Raw genomic sequence first — 22,590 nt, forward strand, 5'->3', positions numbered from 1 at the left:
TTGCTGTGTTTACAAAAATCTCCCCAGGTATTTTGAGATATAAGTACTTTTACCGAGTAGCTTGTTCCTATTGTTTCTAATAAGTACTCTACATTAGGAAAACAAAGCAAGTAGAACTCTATTGGTCAGAGTCCCATCAGGAAATGAAACAAAATACATATTGAAATTGAGGTTGTTTGAGGAACATTGAATAAAGAGACCATTTATAGGAGTATTGGCGATATGGAGGGAAATCACAAGATTTCCTTTGGGCTAGTAACAGGATGCTGTTACCACCCCTAGGTTTAAAGGGACAAAAGAAACAGAGCAGTCAATAGACCCTAAAGAGAGAGGGCCTCCTAGATGTAGCCAACCTGCATAAAGGAAAACAAAAACAAAAACAAAAACGAGTAAATAGATATGTTGACCTCACTCTCTTTCTTTACTGATGTTCTACTGGTGCTTCCATTGACTAAACCCAACCAGAAGCCTGAAGGCAAAGGAACTTGTTGATCCAGGTTGTGGAGGTCAGCCTTCTGTGACACAGTGCAAGATGGAGAATTGGGGAGAGTAGAGATACCACTGCAATCCCTTATAGGATGCTTTCTTGGCAAGCCTCAGTGATTTGAGTCTGAGTGTACTTATAGTACATTTGAACAGCGTTTATTTTGCCTAAAATGCCTCTCTATATCTCCATAGTTACAACAACCTGCCTACCCCTAACACAAGCTCTACTTGGCTAAAAATCTAGTTCAAGACACAAACCAAGTGTTAGAATCAAGGTAGAAACTATTTGTGTTTATTCCTGATAACCAGATGAATCAGAGTTAGAATCAGCTGAATAAAGCAGAAAACCCAATAAAATAGTAGCTTAAACATTATAGAAGTGTATCTCTTATACATGCAAATTGGATCTACTTAGGAAAACTCACAAATCTCTAGAAACTGTCCTGCAGTAAATGGGTGAACTTGTCCCATGTACTAGGAGACTCAGTCCAATGAGAAGTGGTCTACAAAGTTTATAATTGTCAGCTCACAACTTTAAGATAGAGAGACACTAATTTATACAGCTTTGTAGTAATGCCTGAAGAATCATTAGAAAACATTGAACTACAGTGCACCATTTTATATTTTAAAATGAAAAAAAAAAAAGAATAAGAACAATGATGGGAGTAAAAGACTTGAGACATACTGCAAACACATTTTCTTTCAAGAAATGCAGCGAAGGAGGAATCTAGCCATGTAACCTCTAGGAAAAATAGTTTTCCTGGTAATTTCTTCCCCAGTAAGGATAATAATTGCCTATCTATATGGTTCTCCAACTGCAAATGCATTTCAGGACTATGAAATGCACATAGGACTATGTGGCACAGAGGACTATGAGGAGTTCTGCTAATGATGGCCAATGTTTTTAAACTATGTGAAAGCTGGGGCAATAGTTGGACAGAGACCCATTTTTACTCACTTCTCCTGAGTAATCACTCTAACTGCCAAGTACATTGGGAGGCTGTACACATCTGCAACTAGATATTGCAAACAGGAAAATCAGCTCCTGTTCTTTGTTCTAGTAACATCAGACCTCATTTAAAAAAGAGATAACATTAAGAGCAACATTCCAGCCATCTATTATTACCACCCTGGATTTTATTAAATAATATTGGTGGCTTGATTCCAGTATTAACTTTAAGAAAGTAACATCCCAAGGACTGAGAGAGAGCTATGTCACATGTTTCTTCTCAATTCTTGAAAAGATGATTTTGAAGCAAGTCAAACTGCTTTTTAAAAATTCAGATTATTGAAAATCATTTTAGTGGGACTAATTTTGTTCATTAGTATAAAGGTGGTGGTGGCCACTTAAACGTTGTGATTGTGCTCTGAGATGTGGTTGGGATTTTGTCAGTGACCTAAATGTCCCTATTGGAACTTTTATGATCTCTCTCTCAGTCTCTGTCTATTTCTCCCTCCCTGTCTCTATCTTTCTGTCTCAGTCTAGTTCTTGTTCTTGCTTCTACTCTCATTCTTTTTTCCTCTCCTCTTCCCCCACCTTCCATAAATGTCTCTTAACCTCATATTAAATATTGTACAACATTTTTGGAAAATTTTATAGAAAAATTATTTAAACATAGCTTCTGGAAGAATATAATTTTTTTTTAATTTTTTTAACGTTTATTTATTTTTGAGACAGAGAGAGACAGAATATGAATGGGGGAGGGACAGAGAGAGAGGGAGACACAGAATGGGAAGCAGGCTCCAGGCTCTGAGCCATCAGCCCAGAGCCCGATGCGGGGCTCGAACTCATGGACCACGAGATCGTGACCTGAGCTGAAGTCTGACGTTTAACCGACTGAGCCACCCAGGCGCCCCTGGAAGAATATAATTTGAACTATTGAGGGAGGAAAGGGGGTTAAATATTTAGACATTGTTCACACTTTCACATCAATATTACTAGCTAATAAAAATCCAAGAAAGAAGAGGAAAGGAAGTAGGAAAGAAGGAAGGGGGTGAGGAAGGAGATGATTGGAGTTAGAGAAGGAAGGGATAGGGGAGGGAAGGAAGACTAACCCTTCAAATTACAGGAGATGTGTTTGTGAAAGACTAAAAGGAATATACGAGTTCTGATGAGTCCTATGGCATTTGAGATTCTATAATAAGCATTTAACTTTTTTTTTAAAGAATTTTAAAAATTGGTAAAACAGTAATTCAAAGAGAAATGTAATATTGTCTCATTCATTTGGAAATGTATTTGGTAAAATTCTGAGCAATTTTTCTCAATTGGCAGAGACTCAACACATTAAACCAATCCATTAAGTCTAAAGAGAAGAAATGAGAATAAAATTTTAACTATACTTTTTTACTGCTTTTGGTGTCAAAATAAGAAAATATATCTCTCCACTTTTATTCATACATTGTTCTCCAGTTGGCTTTATAGAACTGAATTTAAATTAGGCTTCACTATACAGGAGTTTGCTACAGGTGTTCTGGAAATAAATTGTCTTTCTGGTTTAAATGTTAACTCTCAAATAAAAAGCCCCAGGTTTGCTTTCATATGTCATGGTAAAAATCAGCTAGAAACAGTTTTGTATGTCCATAAAAAAATATTTTAAAATTGGTTCTAAAGTTTCATCTTCCAGATGGGCAGCCTTAAGCAGGCTCTGCTGAGATGGCATATTAAAGGCCTAAATATGCCTTCAGTCTACACATGAATTCCCAGGTTGACAATAAATATTTAAAGAGTTGCTGGTGTGTCACAAAAACAAAACTGCACCTTGTGTCTGTGTAGGAAGGTTTATAAATAAATCTGTTTTCCACTTTTTTCTTGCCTTTTTTTATTTAAAGAGGCCAAACCAGCTGCATTTTTAAGGGCTCACCACTACACTCAGCTACATGGCTGAGTTGCATTGTCATCAGAAGCTACAAGTAGATGCCATTTGAAACCATCCATATGTTCTATGAATGCTACCAATATAGAAATTCATGTTTCTAGTAGAAAATATTGCTCGCCCTCAGAGATCCAGATGACACTACTTGAGCAGCAGTAAGACTACATACATTCATTCAGTCACATGCAAACATTGTTCTGGGCCTTTTTAAGTTCTGTGGCTATAAAAATAATGGCAATCATGATAATAATATTGACATTAACAACTAAGCAACCGATGTCATTCATTGAACAACTCTTTTATGAGCATAGCATTTTATATAATTTAGTTCTCTCCAAAATTCTTTGAGATGGATATAATCCATTTTTATAGATGTGAAATCTTAAGCCCAAAGGCAATGTTTTTGTTGTCACACCAGGGTAAACCACAGAACTAATGTGTAGTCTTCAAACTGGGACTTACTGTGTTTGTCTATTTACTTTAAGTCACTAAGATTGGCTATACAGAAAGCCACCTGCAACTAAGATGAGTTGACATCATATTGGATGGTGACAAACTGACCCAAAGAGGCCCTGTCTTATAGGGGAAAGATGTGTGCTAGGTGCAAAAAATAGAAGGCCAACGAGAAAGGACAAGAGGGTACTTCAGCTCTAAGTCCATAATGAAAGATACATAATAATATGGTCCCACTTCTCCATTGGATATTTTTGAAAGCTGTGAGCTCCAGAATTACAAAACCTTTTTTTGTCAAAGATATTCAAGAAAGCAAGGGAAGATTTGCTGCTCTTTATTGAGTGCTAGTTCTGAATTAGAAACTGCGCTAAGTGCTTACATAGTTTATTCGATTCAGTTCTACCTGCAAGGCAATATAGTTGCTCCCATTGATTATTGAGGTTTGGTGAGATGAGGTGGATTCCTGAGGTTCATGTAGTTCAGAGCATAGCTAATCTGACAGGTATGAAGTGATGTTTCTTTATGGTTTTGATTTGCATTTCTGTAATGATTAATGATGGTAAACATGTTTTTATGTGTCTGTCAACCATCTGTACGTCTTTTTGGGAAAAATGTCTCTTCAAGTATTCTGCTCATTTTTTAATAGGGCTGTTTTTATTTGTTTGTTTGTTTGTTTTTAAGCTGTGTAAGCTCTTTATATATTTTGGATATTAACTTCTTATGGGATATATGATTTGCAAATATGTTCTCTCATTTAGTAGGTCACCTTTTCATTTTGCTGATGGTTTCCTTCACTGTGCAGAAGGTTTTTAGTTTGATGTAGTCCTACTTGTTGATGTTTGCTTTAGTTGCCTTTGCTTTTGGTGTCAGATCCAAAAACATTCATCACCAAGACTGATGTCAAGGAAGTTATGGACTATGTTTTCTTCTACTATTTCATTGTTTAAGATATTACATTCAAGACTTTAATCCATTTTGTGTTAATTTTTGAGTGTTGTATAAGATAGTGGTCCAGTTTCATTCTTTTGCATGTGGCTGTGCAGTTTTCCCATCACCATTTATTGAAGGGACTGTTCCCTCCCCATTATATATTCTTGGCTCCTTTGTCATAAATTAATTGACCGTATACAGGTGGGTTTATTTCTAGAATCTCTATTTTGTTCAGTTGATCTATGTATCTGTTTTTGTGCCAGTACTATGTTGTTTTGATTACCAGAGCTTTGTGAAATAGTTTGGAATCAGGGAGTGTGATGCCTATTATTCTACTTTTGACTTCATCTCCATTCCCCTGAGATGACAGCTCTAGACATTTCAGATAGAAATCAAGTACAGAAAAAATTTTATCCACCCCATTATAATGACAAATATTTATTGAGCACTTACTGCATGACAGTCATTCAGGTGTTTTATTTAATCCTGACCAAAGTCCATAATGTAATTATTTTTATTTTTTCTTACTTTACAGATGGGAAACTTGGACATATTAATTTATTTCACAAATGCATTTATATCTATTTCAGTGTAACAAATTAGCACGAAGTTAGCAGCTTAGAACAACACATTTAATTATCTCAGTTTCAGAAATCCAGACATGATTTAGCAGAGTCCTTTGATTTAAAATCTTACAACGTTGTGGGATGCCTTAAGTGTATGACTCTTGATTTTGGCTCAGGTCATGATCTCATGATTCCTGAGTTTGAGCCCCGTGTCAGGTTCTGTGCTGACAGCACGGAGCCTGGAGCCTGTCTGTTTCAGATTCAGTCTCTCTCTCTCTCTCTCTCTCTCTCTCTCTCTGCCCCTCCCCCACTCATGCTTTGTCTCTCTTTCTCTCTTTCTCTCTCAAAAGTAAACATTAAAATAAATTTAAAAAATACTAGTAGTGGGGCGCCTGGGTGGCTCAGTCTGTTAAGCATCCGACTTGGGCTCAGGTCATGATCTTGCGGTCCGTGAGTTCAAGCCCCACGTCGGGCTCTGTGCTGACAGCTCAGAGCCTGGAGCCTGTTTCAGATTCTGTGTCTCCCTCTCTCTCTGACCCTCCCCCGTTCATGCTCTGTCTCTCTCTGTCTCAAAAATAAATAAACATTAAAAAAAAATTTAAAAAAAAATTTAAAAAATTAAAAAATAAAAAATACTAGTAGTAATAACAATGATGTATAATAATAAACTTGCTTTTTATTTAACAATATTTCATAATATTTAATATCAATAAATATAAAACTGTATCATCAGGCTTTTTTTCTATGTTCCTAGTATTCTAATATATCACAAATAGTTAACTAACCCATATTTTTAGCTGTTTTCTTTCCCCAAATTTTCCAGATGATAGCTAATACTGTAGCAAAAAAATATAAATTTAGCATAGTGTTCTAGAAGTGAAATTCCTAATTCAGATACAATGCCAATTCAGGCAGAATAATACATATCAAAATGTCTACCAGAAAAGTGGTATCTAGTTACATTACTTCCAACAGGATATGAAAATATGAGTATTCTCACATCCTTACTAAGGCCTAATATTACCAGGGTTTTAAAAATTTTCCAAACTGAGAAAATATCGTATATTTTTATTTAAAATTTTCATTTTTTCAGTTGGTAATGAATTGAAGGTATTTTGTGAACCAGATATTTTATGAACTAGCATTTCATATATATGTTCAGTGTTTATTTTTTGTTAAATTATTTGCGGTATATATTCTAAAACATACTGTAGTTTGTCATTTACATTTATATTTTATGATAATTTTGTTTTTATAAAAAAGAGTTAAATTTGCATAATCAAATTTATGCTTCTAATCAATAAAAGGTCCATCTTAAACTGCTTAAACTCATAAATGAGATCATGTGTGATCAACTGTGCTTGGGACTCAAGTCTGAGACTCCTTAAAACATTTTCTATTCATAGATTTTTCCACCAAGAGCATTAAGAGAACCTTGCTAACATTTCTTAATATTTTCTAGGCTAAGTTATTAGGACTACAAAAACAATTTCATAATGTCAAGTTGAAACTTCAGGGGTAAATGAAATAACATTGATCTAGTTATAAGTATACCATCTTGTTATATTAAATTGGTGCACTTACTTCACTAGAGGCCTGGTTAATAAGCCCACTCCTGTATACTTGTAATCTTTAGATTCCCCTTTTGCTCGTTGGAATCATATTGTTATACACTATTATGACTGTTAAATACTTTAGGGATCACTTACTTCCTTTATTTCTCAAATGACATTAACAACTTACATAAGTTGAGTGTCTGAATTAAGATTGCTCTGTAGTAAGACCAAAAACTAGGTCTTTTGATTTTCAGACTATATTATGTTTCCCCTTCATTAATCACCATAGAGATATTTACTGATTTTACTTTCACCCAATTCTTTGATTTCTGACAAAACAAATGTAAAATTCTGTGGGGTAATTGAAAAGTTAAGTGATAATTCTAAAAGGAACTCATTCTGTTGCTGATCAGAATTCAGAAGAAGGATTCTCAGTTGTTTTATTGCCACTCCTAACCCCGGGATCCCTGTTTTAATTAACAATGCCTAGGAGAAGAGAGTCTCTACATGGGAAAGCAGCAAGAGGTAAATTCTCATTTACAGGAGATTCTTCATTTAAAAAAAAAATAGAGGTATTATAAAATAATCCAAACTCCTGAACTCTGGGAACAGCACTAGGACTCAGTATTATAGTCCAGGTAACTCAAGATATTCCAGAGATAAGGGCAGGTGTACAGAATATAGCTGATGGGGGCAAATGAAAGTATGAGTCAGGTACAAAAGCAGGGGTGGAAGGCAGATCAATTTGGATAGAAATTGGCAGTGAAGTAAAAGGTAGATCAGAAAGCTAAACTAAGTAAGAAATTCTGTAAGAAAGTATTCTGATTACTTGGACTGATTCTCTGACGCTTTCTGGCTTTCTTTTAACATGGTGAGGGGCTGGATGCCTTGGGGAGATGCTTGGTTCCTGGCAGTCCCAAGCCTTTCATTTGGGATCAACATAGTTCCCAGTCCAGTCCTTCAGTTACCAGTTAGTTAATCCTACTCTCACTTCATGGCTGTTGCATGGGCTTTGAGGTAAGAAAAACTCAAAATCCAAGCCTCAGTTTCACTATTAACTATGTGACTTTGGTATATATGTGGCTTAGCTTCTAAATGCCACAGAGTGCCCAATAAATGATATGTACTTAGACTGTGACTCTTTCTATCGTAACTACTTTATTAAACCTTTATATTGTTTTTAAATCTTTTCATTAGTACTAAGTGGTCCAGTTAGATTTCTCTTTAACTTTGGGGATGTAAGTTAAAAATAAAATCACATAAAGGTAATAAAAATAAATAAACTGTTTTGCCATAAAGTTTCTTGCTCAGTGTTTACTTTGATACATTGAATGAAAACAGATAAGGCATTAATTCTGATTAAAAAATGAACTGGAATCTTTAAAAAAAAAAACAACAAAGAAAACCTCACAATTTCTTAACAAATTAAAAGTCTCAAGAGAAATGAATCAATGACAACACAGTCTTACATCATGTACATACCCTTTTTATTATTTCTGGTAATAATTTCTCTAATTTGTACAAATGGCCAGCATCTCCCTAGGGCTTGAGTCATCCAGCAGCCTGATAACAAAATATTTGCAATCCTGTAATTCAAGATAAATACCCATTGCAAATACAGGAGAGTTACATCAGTCCTTCCCTTAAATTTAGATATCACAATTACAAACATTCAAAAAAATAAGTACATTTATTAAAGTCAGACACAGTATAAAATTCAATGTGATAAGGGAATAAATTCACTCAAGGCACAAAATTTTGTATTAGTAGTTGCTTAGTATAAAATTTCTAAACTCTCTTGAAATTCGAATATCACGTTTAACATTTGTTTACTAATCTATTATATTCAGGTATTATTATGAAAATTCTTCTATTTAAAAACTTACCATCTTTTCAGCTTTGCCTACTCAACAATTTGTGGAGTTTCTTTGAAAAATAAAGTTAAGAATAATGAAATTATTAACATTATTATATTTCGCATGTCTGTCCTTTTATCTTTAAAATAACAGTGTCCTGATAAGTGGTATTTTTTATATGTGTGTATGCCATCTTTGTATCTCTCACTTTCTCACTGACTCACACCCACGTGGTAAACCAGGAAATATCCCCGATTTGGGTTAGTAGCTCCAAGCCATAGCAACATTTTTCTTGACTCAAAAGGGTTTTCTAAGAGAAATCTGTTTTTAGTGTTAACATAATTATAAAAATAGAGGCTATTACTACATGGCCATGCGTTCCCTTTTCAGGATCAGTCACAAGCATCTTGTTTTCAAAGATAGAGTCAATTAGGAAACATGAAATTCAACTTTACAGTTACAATTAAATCCACTGAAATGGGTCTTACTGCTTGGGAAAGTAAATGCAAAATGGGACCAACTTTATGGAGGGCAATTGAAAACTCTCCGTTTTTCTCCTTAAATTTTTATATATTTTGTTAAATTAACTTCACTGCTAGAAATGTAGTTAATAGGGGAAAATCATAAATGTGTGCAGATATTTACGAAAAAGACAGTAAAAACAACAATATTTTACTGTAACAAATGAAATGCCTAAAATATCTAGTAGTATGGAATTAAATAATTCTAAGATCTGTCTATATAATACAATATAGCATTTAATTGTTTTTATTTCATTTTTTAAATGTTTGTGTAGTTATTTAGAGACAGAGAGTGAGTGGGGGAGAGGCAGAGAGAGAGAGAGAGAGAGAGAGAGAAAATCCCAAGCAGACTCCATGCTCAGCTCAGAGACTGACACAGGGCGTGATCCCATACCTGAGACCTGAGCCGAAATCAAGAGTCAAACGCTCAGCTGACTCACCACCCAGGCAACCCCATTTAACTATTTTTAAATTAATATGTAAGGGCATGGAAATATGCTTATCATATAAAGTGAAGAAAGAATAAGCATTATAACTCCAATTTTGGGAGGACATAAGCCTAAATTATCCCTGTAATTATTAACAGATGGTAGGATTAGGAGGAACTTTTATTTTTTATTGCATACATTTTATGTTTTCCATAATGAATATATATGACTTATATAATCAAAATAAAATGACAAGTGATGCAAATGGTATATAAAATTTGTATCTATAGCTATAGTCTCTTATGAGCACAGGGGCTTCATTGACACATGGCTGCTGAATATTGGACAATTTGTTATTTTCTTGAATAGCTCAAGCTCCACATATACCTCCAATTTGCTACTCTTGCATCATTTCATAACTCTATTTTACTATTATCTGTTTAGTCACCAGAAATTTAAATTCACACTGATCTTCTTTCATTGTTCAAAAATAATTAGTACCAAAGTTTGTGTCATTATTTCTCCTAAATGCTTCTTGACTGTGTATTTTTTCCCTAAATCAAGGGCACCTATAGAAAAAAGCCTTAAAGTTGTAAACATATATATATATAAAGTTCACAAAAACATATTGAGCTTAATTTTTTGGAGAGTCCAACTCAGCCATATGTTATAGCCACACTAAACCCTTCACCATTTCCTAAGCAAGAAATGTTATTCCCTTTAAAACTTCCACTTGCTATATAAAACAGCAAAAATGCCTCTTCTCTGAATTCTCTGAGTATTTTGGGGACAGTTAACTGAGCCATTTTTTTTTTTTACTCCTCAAATTCTCTGCACGACCTACTTTTGAAGAACTCAGCTTACTGAGTTGTAATTATTTGCTTTCGATAAGTTTTCTTTACTAGATTGTGGTGTACTTTTTAAAAAGGGCCATACTTTAAATCTTAGATTTGAATCTTTTTTTCCCCTGTCCCCTATATTAATGGAGGGTGGAATATATGGTAGGCATTCAATTCTTTTTAACTGTATAACATTATTTTGAATGTTACTCTGTGTTATACTTCTAAATTCAAAGTGCAGATTTCTACTGATCAGTTGATAAATGTATCTATTTCACTTTAATCTCTGTTCATATAATACTTAGAATTTACATTGATGTCCTTTAATAGTCAGGAAAGCAGCACATCTTTAAGAAAGATACTTTATATTATCAAGGTAATTATAGTGACTTTGGTAAGAAAACCTATCTTTGCTGAAAATCTGAGTTCCGGGATTTTGCCAGATATGTTAAATATATAATTTTGATTGATCCCTTACTTAAAAATGAAGAAACTGAAGCCCAGGATATTTAAATAATTTTGATAAGGTCTGAAAGCCAATAACTATTGGATTATTTTTTTTTCTGAGCTCCACCAAAAAATTGTTAAGAAGCAAAAGATAATAGTACTATAACATTTAAATTATCTTAATATTTTTAAGAAATATTACCCAATTAGTAAATGTGTGGCTTGCTCTTGTTTCCCTTGTGTATCTGCAATTGATGAGATATTTGACAAGGTATCTCAAGATATCCTTAGGGATATACCAAGAAACAGGCTAGATATTAATGTAATTAAGGAGAAAATAAAGTGCTTGTGACACTTAGATTGATCCTAGTCTGTTACATTTTATTCTTTGAATAAAGAATTAGGATACTTATCACATTTGCAGATAAAATTGTGGATGTAAAACATTATACTGGAGGAGAGAAGCTGGGTGAAATAATAAGGAGAAAGATTAGAAGATTGGCCTAAATCCTTAAAATTGCATTTAAAAGCAATCAATATAAATTCTTGGTTTGGGTTCCAAAGGTAAAGATAACTAAATAGCAAACAGAGGTAAAGAAAATAGAATAAAAAGAAAGATTTGTTGTTTTCTTTAATTATCAGCTCAAGGCAAATCAATAGGTAATGTGGCTCCCTCAGACAAAAAAAGGGGGGGGGGATAAATAATGCATGACTGAACTAACAGTTTGTAAGAAAATCATTTCCACTAATGCGTGCAGAATCTTTCAGATTTTAGCAGCTAGTAACAAATGAGGGTCTCCACATGGGGAAGGGCATCTGATAAAACAGACCTTATAAACCTGTCAGTACATTTTGCCTTTTTGTCAGAATTCAGCCGCTTAATATGGTGTCCATCATAAAGTTGAATGCTAGTGTGCATTGCTCTCCTCCAGTACTAGCAAAGACAAAACTATTTTGCATGTGCCTTACAAAATTGAGCCTGGTTGGAATTTTCAGAGATTGTACTGAACACTAAGAGAAAACACAAGAGAAATTATCAGAGACTTCAAGAAATATAGAAACAGGTTCACTCACAAGATTTCAGCCAAGGCCCAAACTCTGCCTCAGTTTACAGGTTGTCCCAAAAGAAAAAGGAGCTTTCTATCCTGAATGAGTTCATAGCGCTTTGTAAGTACAGAGCCAAAGTTTCCCCTTGGAGAATTAAAGTCACCTCTAGCTCTTAACTTGTCTGCACTTGGAGAATGCCATCTTTTGACTCATTTTCCAAGAACCAACTGCCCAATACCATACTCTGTTGACAAATCCTAGACTTCTACTATTCAGTTCAGCATTTAGGACTAAAAAATAGGAATCTTCCATGATAATTAGTCAGATTTGTGTTGCATGACTAACTTCAGTTTCACCTTTCAGATGGCTGTGTACCTCCTATAATTTTTCATGCTCCAAAGAGTAACAATATTCTAATTCAAAATATGCACTGCAAGACACGCTGTTAAAAGGGATTTGGTGTCAAAAATGTTTGGGAAACACTACGCCATGTTCATCCCTAAGGGAGTCATCAGGCACAGTAGCACGTTAAAATTACTGATGTGTTCTACTATTTAAAAGCCTTTTAGATTTAAATTTGCCAGCACTTGAGTTAACCGGAAGTTTTCCAAGCTAATCTGATCAAAGAACAAATTATGTATATGTGTTGTGTATGCGTACAGCACCTGTTAACTTCACGTGGAAGATAGCTTTTCTTCCCCAGTGTTGCCGTAACTAAAGAAGTATACAGTCAGATTTTACATGTAAACATGTAACTAGCAGATCATTCCCTTTAGGAAATAAAGTTTCTAGAACTACAGGGGTCTGGCTTTATGTGTTCAAACACATAGTATGTCACTTTTGAGAACCATTTTTCCAAGTAATCTGGACCTACATAATTTCTTTTAATGGAGAAAAACCAAGAGGTTCTATAAAATTATTAAAACCATGCCCCATGATTTCAGTTTGGGATAACTGGGGATGAGATACTTACTTAACATGTAGAAGAGGGATATAGGGTAGGGAAATATCATTGACTGCCTCAATAATTGCGTATGAAATAACCCATGTCCAATGAGTTTAGGGTTTTGTGTATTGTCTCAAGAAAACAAAAATAATAACAAAAACAAGGTCTCTAAGTAAATCCTACAGGGAGAGACAATTCAGCTCGTTATAACAACACTTTATAATGATTAGAATTATCAAATATTTAATAGGGTGATTCCCAAAGATATATATAATTCTTGTTACTGGGAGAAGTTCTTTGATTCACCTGCATTCAAGGTACTTATACAACTCCTAAAAATACAAGGTGACTTCTAGAAATGCACACCTAACAAGAAGCACACACACAAAGATATAAAAGCATTTTCTATAGCCCACATAGAGACCTCTTCAGAAGTCTAATTTACAAAGAAGGGAATGATTAGATCTAAGTAGAGAGATTAAACTTGTTTTATTGATGGTGCTTCAGCCTACTCAAAAAAGTACCTTAGCCAAAACAGTGAAGAGAGGAGTGTAGCTTTTGTTTTGTAGTTGGATTCTATGAATTTGAGAGCTTGTCAATATCTATTTATTATCAAATTCCACTGATTATGATTAAATTATATTATTATTTTTTTAGTTTATTTATTTATTTTGAGAGAAAGAGAGAGAGAGAGAGAGACAGACAGAGCATGAGCAGGGGAGTGGAAGAGAGGGGGGAGGGAGAGCTAGAGAATTCCAAGCAGTTTCTGCACTGCCAGATGCGGGGCACGAACTCGCAAACCGTGAGATCATGCTCTGAGTGGAAACCAAGAGTCAGACACTTAACCAACTGAGCCACCCAGGTGTCCCTCTATTTATTCTTTTTTAAACTACATCAAGCTTAGTAAGTTGATTTTACCATTCATTTGATTTCTTAAATTCTTTTTTTCTCTTCCTGAATTCAGTCAGATTAGAATAATTAAACAGAAAGCATTTAATTTGAATGATATATAACAATTAAAACCAAAGTAAATCAATCCAGGCTAATTATTTTATTGTTCAGTACTTAAGATTTTTCTATAAAGTATTTTCTTCTGCTGTTGTTTTCAAATGCCATTTTAATGAATACTATTCCTAAAGTATACATGTAAAGACCAGGCTAGACAATTAGAGATTTTCAGAATTGGAAGAATAAAAATAATCTTAAATAACCCTAGAAATAGTTGTACTACTTAAAGCTTTGACTGAAATGAAAAAGAAATTGATACACAAAGTTGTACAAATCTCTGTAAATTCTCTCTGGCTAAAAAACCTCAAATCCCACAGGCAGGTAATAAATCACAGAGGGAATACAAAGTTCATTCAAAATTATGGATTTCCATTGAAACTAAGATATCTCAGAAGCAATCAATTTCTGGGTGTTTGGGCAGAAATTAAGGGGAATACATTACCTTAAAAATGTACACAGCTCCCCCCTCTCAGTGTGGTAATTGTACCTGGCCTTTTATCACTAGATACTGATGCAGAGGACATAATTACAGCTTGGTTAAAAAAAAAAAAAGTCATTAGGAAGTAGATTAGGTGTGATATCCATAATGAGAGTAGACATTAAATTTTAGCCTCTGAGGACAAAACAAGATGGCTCTCTTGTGAACCTCTTACATCTATCTTTATGTTAGTTAATAGACCTCAACTTCAGAAGAAACAATGCTAGAAACTGAACTTGAAAGAAGAGGAATAACCATGTTCCTCTTAATATAAAATATTTAAGAAAAACATTAATATTAATTCATAATTGATTTTATGGCAGCAAAGGTTGATTGAGTATATTATTAAAGTCCAAATATAAACTAAATTGTTCCTGTATATGAATATGTTTATGTTTATGCAAATGTGATGTATTTCATCTTAATCATACAGAACAAGAGAAAATACTCACAAGATCAAATATCTATCCAGCTTTTTCTAGGTCAGTTTGGTACCAAGTGCTGAGTATGGAGCCTGCTTAAGATTCTCTCTCTGCGCCCCTCTTTCTCCCTCTGCCCCTCTCCCCCACTTATACTCTCACTCTAAAATATGAAAAGAAAATTTGTCATTTTGCCCCATTCAGGGCAGCAGTGTGAAGAGATACTCATATAAAAATATATAAATTTTCCAGACAATTTAGTAAACAAATACAGAGATGTATTTTTTAACAATGTAAAAGAATTATTCACAAAAAGTAAAAATACCCTGAAGAATTAAAACAGGTATCCCCTCAGCATTTTAGAATTTTTATCTACATAACCCCAAAAGAGTGAACGTGTCTGTGTGTGTGTATGTGCATGTACATGTGAATTATACTTATGGGGAAAAAAAAACTAAAATTATATACTATGCTTTTGTAGGAATGTGGGACTATGCTGTATTTTTTTAAAATTCTTCTGAATTTCCAATTATTCTATATTTTGTCATAGTTAAAAACTATTTTCCCCAAAGATAATTATATATATACGTATATATATACATATATATATATGTATATATATACGTATATATATGTGCATGTGTACACATATATGCATACACACACATATGTGATGCACACACTTTAACAAAGAGGTCAAATGTCTAAGTGTCAAAAATCAGTGTTTGGCCACAGCAGTCTATTGTCTTCTAGAATGAACATACAGAATAAAAGAATAATTCAGAAATTTTAATATATAGGTCAATTATTTTAATAACTAATTGTTTGGCTTAATAGTACAGAAACAAGAATATCTCATCACCATGAAGTCCAAGACTGTTTCTTCCAGTTCCCACACCACACTTGGGGTACAAATTGATGTAAAGAATATTTTCGTTCATTTTGCTTAGGTTCCTGCTTATGATACTGTTGCCACCTGTCACATGTGATAAACAAAGGAGGCCAAGTTGGTATCCCATCTGTTAAATCATCTTTTCTAAGACTACAGGACTATCAAATAGAACTTTTTATTGAAACACTATGGTTAAAATGAGAATTAAATAATTGAACATTAAATACAGTTCTTAGAGGTTGTTTTACTTAGTGTTAAATATACTAGTCCCCAAACACTTCTACAAAGATAGAAACATACTATGATCTAGTCTTTATTTTTTATTTATTGGTAATTAAATTACTTAGAGCAGTTTGTTGGCTCCAAAAGAACACAGCGCTCTTCCTAAAATTTATCTTTGGAATACGTTTTCTGTTAACATTCATAAAGGTCAATCTATTAAATCTATTTCCCTATTTATTTCACAGTGAAAGTTGTTAAAAAGCTTTATGTAACTATAATTCACAGCTTGCACAACCATCACTAATTATTACTCTATTTTATTACTGTAATAATATATATTCATACTTTAACCGATAGAACTTTATTATAAATATATTTTCACTCCAAGTTACCTATATTTGCAAGTGAATAATGAGACATTAACGATGCATCAGAAGTGTATGTCCTTGTTTCTTGTTCATATCATGATGTTACTTGCTTAGATATAGATGGTAATCTATTTGATCATACACCTACTGACTATTCCAGAAATAACACTGCAGCAGACATTTGTCCATTTGGGCTTTCAAAAGATAAGACCAAAGATGAATCTTAATGTTAGAGTTGGGCCAAATCCAGAGGCCAGAACCAAACTTGGACACATCCCTAAATTACGTTCATCTTCTGGTGGTTGTCCCCCTAATCACCATGAGAACTGAGTGGTACTGTTGCAAGGCAGAATAACCAAAAATCACTTGGACAAGTAGCGCTCCTTGACATAACACTAGGAACTTGAAAATATTTGTTGATTGACTCATTAAACAATGAATATACATCTATATATGTACCCTGAGGCCAATGTATATTACCTGAATGTTTCATCCCTTTTAGTTTACTTACTATGTACTATTTTTTTCTTTTGAAGTCATTTTAAGGTTTTTAAAAAGTATTACAGTAATCTATAAAGTTGTAGAATTAACCTACTATAACCTCAATAATGAGAAATTTAAGCTTTTTAAAAAAAATTTTTTTTTAACGTTTATTTATTTTTGAGACAGAGAGAGACAGAGCATGAACGGGGGAGGGTCAGAGAGAGGCAGACACAGAATCGGAAATAGGCTCCAGGCTCCGAGCTGTCAGCACAGAGCCCGAGCGGGGCTCGAACTCACAGACCGCGAGATTGTGACCTGAGCCGAAGTCGGCCGCTTAACCGACTGAGCCACACAGGCGCCCCTAAAAATTCTGAACAACATCATTACATTTTCATTCTGAAAGGGAAAAAAATAATTATTTTCAGTTCTCAAGTAGTATTTTTAAAACCTTTTACTATCAGTTCTCATGGAACCATTATTTGGACAATTTATTAAATTCACTGACAGTCATGTTGTAAACACAATTCTAAGTAATTACTGTTTGACACTTGCTTTTTTGGAGTAGCTTGACCATGGAATATTTAAAAAGGTGATATTCACTCTGATCATTGACCAGAACTGTTTTCAATGCTATCTTGACATGGATCAGTATGATAGCAATGCTTGGTGGTCATTGCTTCACAGGCAGAACAATGTGCTTAGAGAAGGCTCAATCCAGAGTGAGTGGAACCACTTCTCTGTACATGGCTTTAGGCACATCTGGTGCAAATCCATTATGAACCCTGAATTTGTGCTCCAGATCTTGCCCTCTGACCTACTCATAGTCACGTGAGAATGTGACTTCCACTCTAATAGGATAATAACATGTTTAAATGAATCTATAAACATTTAAAATTAAGTCCTAAAATCAAAATAATTTAACAGTCTAAACACCATCTAGTCTTAGTTTATATCTTGTGTCATATTTATTTGGCCAAGGCCAGGCCTCTCCATTGTCCACAGTACTTAGGTTCTCTTGATACACTGCTTAAGTACTGAAATGAAGACAAGGACTTAGCGTCTTTAATGTGTCTGTAATTAGCTTGCTAGTAAGAAATGCAAGTGATGTGTTCCAGGTCCTTGCTTATTCCAGCACAACCATAAAATCAGTCAGAAAGGAAGAGATAATAAGACAATGGGAGAAAGATCCAAAAGTAAATGAAAAAAAATATTACCTAATGAAATATCTGGAAAGCAATTGTTACATTTGTGTTAGAAAGACATTCATTATCAACAGAATCTATTCTAGAAAACAACCTCTCCCCAACACAACAAACAAAAAAACGAACAAACAAGTAGTATACTTGGGTGGCTCAGTCGATTAAGCTAAGCATCCTACTTTGGACTTTGGATGAGCTCATGAACTTGAGGTATGTGAGTTCCAGCCCTGCAACTGGGCTCTGTACTGATAGTGTGGAGCCTGCTTGGGATTCTCCCTCTTCCTCTCTCTCTCTGACCCTGTCTCTCTCTCTCTCAAAATAAATCAAAATAGACTTAAAACAACAACAAAAAAAAACACAACAACTTGTAAATTCCAGGTATTTTTTTTTAGCTTTGAATGTATGTATTATCATTATTTCATCACAAATATCTAAACGTTTAACTATTTTACACAGTTATATTTATAAAACTCATGAATTTTTCTCTAAAAAAGGAAAAAAAAATTCCAAATAAACTACCACAACCAGACATTGTAGAACATTTTCTCTTTAAGTATTATTTATTTTCCTGAATATTTTTAGAATACAAGAAATAGTTGATCTTTTTGTGTGTGCTTTTGTCTTAGTTCTAATCTAGCAATATAAAATACAAAATTTTAGTGGTAGGATTATTGGTCTCAATTTTATACCCTTCTATGGTGATAGAATTTTAAAAACACCTCCTCTTTTTTTAGAAATCTTGATAACTAAGTACAACCAAAAATATCCAAAAATGAATATTATTTTCTTTTTTTTTTTTTTTAATTTTTTTTTTCAACGTTTTTTATTTTTTTTTTATTTTTGGGACAGAGAGAGACAGAGCATGAACGGGGGAGGGGCAGAGAGAGAGGGAGACACAGAATCGGAAACAGGCTCCAGGCTCCGAGCCATCAGCCCAGAGCCTGACGCGGGGCTCGAACTCACAGACCGCGAGATCGTGACCTGGCTGAAGTCGGACGCTTAACCGACTGCGCCACCCAGGCGCCCCATTATTTTCAAAATTTGAAATAAAATATTGTTCACTGTCATTCTATATGATATATATTATATATGATATATATAATAATATGGATTTCATATATGTTATATATGAAAACACTTAGTAGACAACTTTTTTCCTCAAATGGCAGTTTTGAAACAAGAATACATACATGTTCAAAAGTAAAATGTAAAAATACAGGCTATTAAGAAATTAAATATTCTTCCAGGAATATAACCAGTTTGTATTTGAATTTCCACATCATTTTGTTTAAAAACATACAGAGCAGTTGGATGTGTTTCTCGTAAGATTGTGGTCATGTGAGATAAGGAAGCTAATAGGGCCCTGTAGGAATCAGACTTCTACATTTGGGTCCATTAACTTTTATTTTTCGTTTCAGTTGAAGAAAAATTGGAAAGCCATCAATTAAGAGATTTCTCATTGGTTTTCCATAGCTGACACATTGATACATGTTACTTGAGGAAAGGCTTACCTCTTTACCATTTCACATTTATAATTTCAACATTAGTGTTTGTGATTATTACATTTATCTCTAGAAGCTGTGGTGCTTCCATTCTGTTGGCCAAAGTGCTCCATCGCCATATGGAAAATGTTTGATTTTAATGAAGAATCTGGACAATCGTGCTGATTGTTTATCTTGACTAGTGACAGCAACAGCTTATACCACTTGAGTTGATGTTTTTCTGGACAAACGTTTTACTTCAAGTGTCTGTGGGGGCTCCCTGGCTTAGGTAGCAAATATCTGGGCATGAACTGTAGGTGTATGAGGCTCAGTCAGATGTCATCTCCAAGTTCCTGTAAACTTCTCTGGTGTTGATCGCCTAGCCTCAGTCTCTAATACTCGGGAGATTTTCTCTCTTGGATGAGAAAATCAAGTCTGATTGTTCTGACCCTCATTTTCTACCTCTTCGAGCAACTCATAAGTTATGGTTTTGGTTTTGTTTTAGCTGATCTTGGACTAAGAAAAATTTAATTTTTTCTTAAAATTAGTATATAATTTTGCTGTGTTAAATAATTTTGAAAATAAAATTAGGATTTGCCTTATTAGAAATATGAGATTTAAAACACTTAGCTTAAAAAAAAATTGAGTCTTCAAAATTCTCTAATTAGATTTATTTTGCTGTTTGCTAATCAATCTTATGGTTATGACTCTAGATAGCTGATTATATCTGGAGATTGTAATAAGGGATATGTTGACTAGAAATTATATTATCAATGAACTAAAATATTAAGGTCTCCCATAATCTTAGGATTTAGTAAACAGTGATAACTGTCTTTAGAGGCTACAGATCCCTGTAATTATCAAGAGGTGGGATTTGAGTCTCCTGGCTTAAATAAAATTCAAGTGAGAAATAATAAACCTATTTTGTAAATAACTATTTACTGACATAAATTTTATAGGAAATTATCATTGTATTTTAAAACTCTGACACATTAACCTATATACCAAGATTTTGTTTGGGATATGTCGTTGCCATCTAACTTAGTTGTTTTCTTTGTATTAGTATTTATCAGTTCCTGCTTTGATCCCTGCTACCCGCTGCCTCCCTCTCACTTACAACTAGCCTCAAGTTGACACAGACACCAAGCAGCCTGACTGACCCCCAGCCTTTGAGAAGGGGCAAGTCATTTTATCATGAATATGCTCAACATACCAATCATTCTATCCTGCCACCTTATTCCAGAAGCTAAAGTGTTTCTTCTTTTCTTTTTGAGAGAGAGAGCTGGAGCAGAGGAGGGGCAGAGGGAAAGGGAGGGAGAGAATACCAAGTAGGCTCTGGCACTGTAAAGTGCCAGCCAGCCAGATGTGAGGTTCAATACCATGATCCTGGGATCATGACCTAAGCCAAAATCAAGAGTCTGCCACTAGGTAGACTGAGCCACCCAGGTGCCCCCTTATGTTGCAATAATATTAAAGACTACTCAGTATATTTAATTTATTACATTTCAAAATAGATTTTTTTCACTAAAGAAAATAATTTTTAAAGAATTAGAGAAAGCTAATGTGCTATGAAAAATTCTTGTTTACCTGTTCAAATATGGCTACTTCCAAGTTCCCATAGTCTCAGTCATTAGAAAGATGGTCCCATTATTGAATTGAAACAACTAAGTGTTTTAGATCAGAGTTCTATTTCTAGCTCTTCACTGAGCCATTATATGAAGGTGAAAGCAAGGAATCAGATTAGGTGCGATGTGATTTCCTGTCAACCCTCATTTTACTTGAGTGTATCTAACGACAGAACTTCAGCCAGTAGATGGCACTATTTATCTCAGTGAGTAAAACTTGCATTCTCATGAAAATAAGCAATTAATTGCTGAATATGAAAATGAGTGGACTCCTTCACATTTTATTGTGAGTGTCCCCCAATTGATTTGCGTTCAAATATCACAAAAAGACATAAAATAAACAGAGATTTCCTCATTTAAGAATGGACAAACACACTTCTGGGACTTGGTATATTTTTCAAATAATGATATAAGGACATGAGAAATTTAAAAATATTAATTTGAAGATTTTTTCAAATGTAAATTATCATTTTTTAATGTTTATTTACCCATTTTGAGAGAGAGAGAGAGAGAGAGACAGAGATTGTGAGCAGGGGAGGAGCAGGTTGAGAGGGAGAGAAAGAAACCCAAACAGGCTCCATATCCTCAGCACAGAGCCTGTTGCTGTCCTCGATACCACAATCCATGAGATCATGACCCTAGCCAAAATTAAGAGTCAGTCGCCTATTATGGCTTAGCTATTTTCAGAAGCATGACAAGTATTTTTGTTGACCAGAAATGAAACTGAAACACAAAGTGATAAATAAGGTAGAACTTGCAGGCCCACAAGGCTTTGGGGCCAGAAGCAAGCTGATGCTTTAGGAAATTTGACACTTTGGGATAATGGAAACTAAATGCACATCCTGTAGATGGAGGACAGAACTCTATTCACTGCCTGAAACCGAAGATTTCCATTCAAATGGAAGAAATTTCAACAAAGCTGTGGCTTGCCCCTGCAGCTGTGGCCTGAGGAGAAGGAAGGAGGAAGCCTCCTTGTCAAGACCTGAGCCAAAGGGTCTCCTGGCTCAATGGCTACTCTGAGGTATGGTCAACATCACAGTGCCACACACACTCAAATTCAGCAGTATTGTACAGGTTACTGGGTATAAAATCTCTAGGCAGGAGGGGTGGGGCTGAAATGGAGAATTACGGTCAATATTACCTGCAAATCAATATTCCTAACCATGTGAGAAAAAATTTTAAAGACAGCCATTGCATTAAATTTCAGTAATAAAACATTTATTTTGGTTTTAGAAAGAGGGAAAAAAAGTATTCAAAATTATAATATTTCAGATTTTAATAAAACTAAGAGACTTAATCGTGGCAGTTAACTTTGAGTGCTAAGCAAGAAAATTAAAAATGTATCTACAGCTAGATACATTCTATTGAAACTAGGATATCAAAAATAAAGAAAAAAACACTTGAAATCTACCACAGAAGAAAGTCATATTCCCATACAAGAACCATAATCAGACTACAGGTAGACTT

General features: G+C 34.3%; 1 long non-coding RNA gene across 1 annotated transcript in view; it reads right to left on the minus strand.

Moving 5' to 3' along the window:
• Positions 1–2,146: 2,146 nt before the first annotated feature.
• The window catches only part of LOC125923682 (uncharacterized), a 1,073,698-nt gene continuing 1,053,254 nt past the window's right edge, over positions 2,147–22,590 (minus strand). Inside the window, exon 2 of the long non-coding RNA XR_007458132.1 lies at positions 2,147–2,296. This is a non-coding gene — a long non-coding RNA (uncharacterized LOC125923682). The remainder of the gene's footprint in view (positions 2,297–22,590) is intronic.

This window comes from Panthera uncia, chromosome B1, assembly GCF_023721935.1.
Source record: "Panthera uncia isolate 11264 chromosome B1, Puncia_PCG_1.0, whole genome shotgun sequence".
NCBI classification, from domain to species: domain Eukaryota; kingdom Metazoa; phylum Chordata; class Mammalia; order Carnivora; family Felidae; genus Panthera; species Panthera uncia.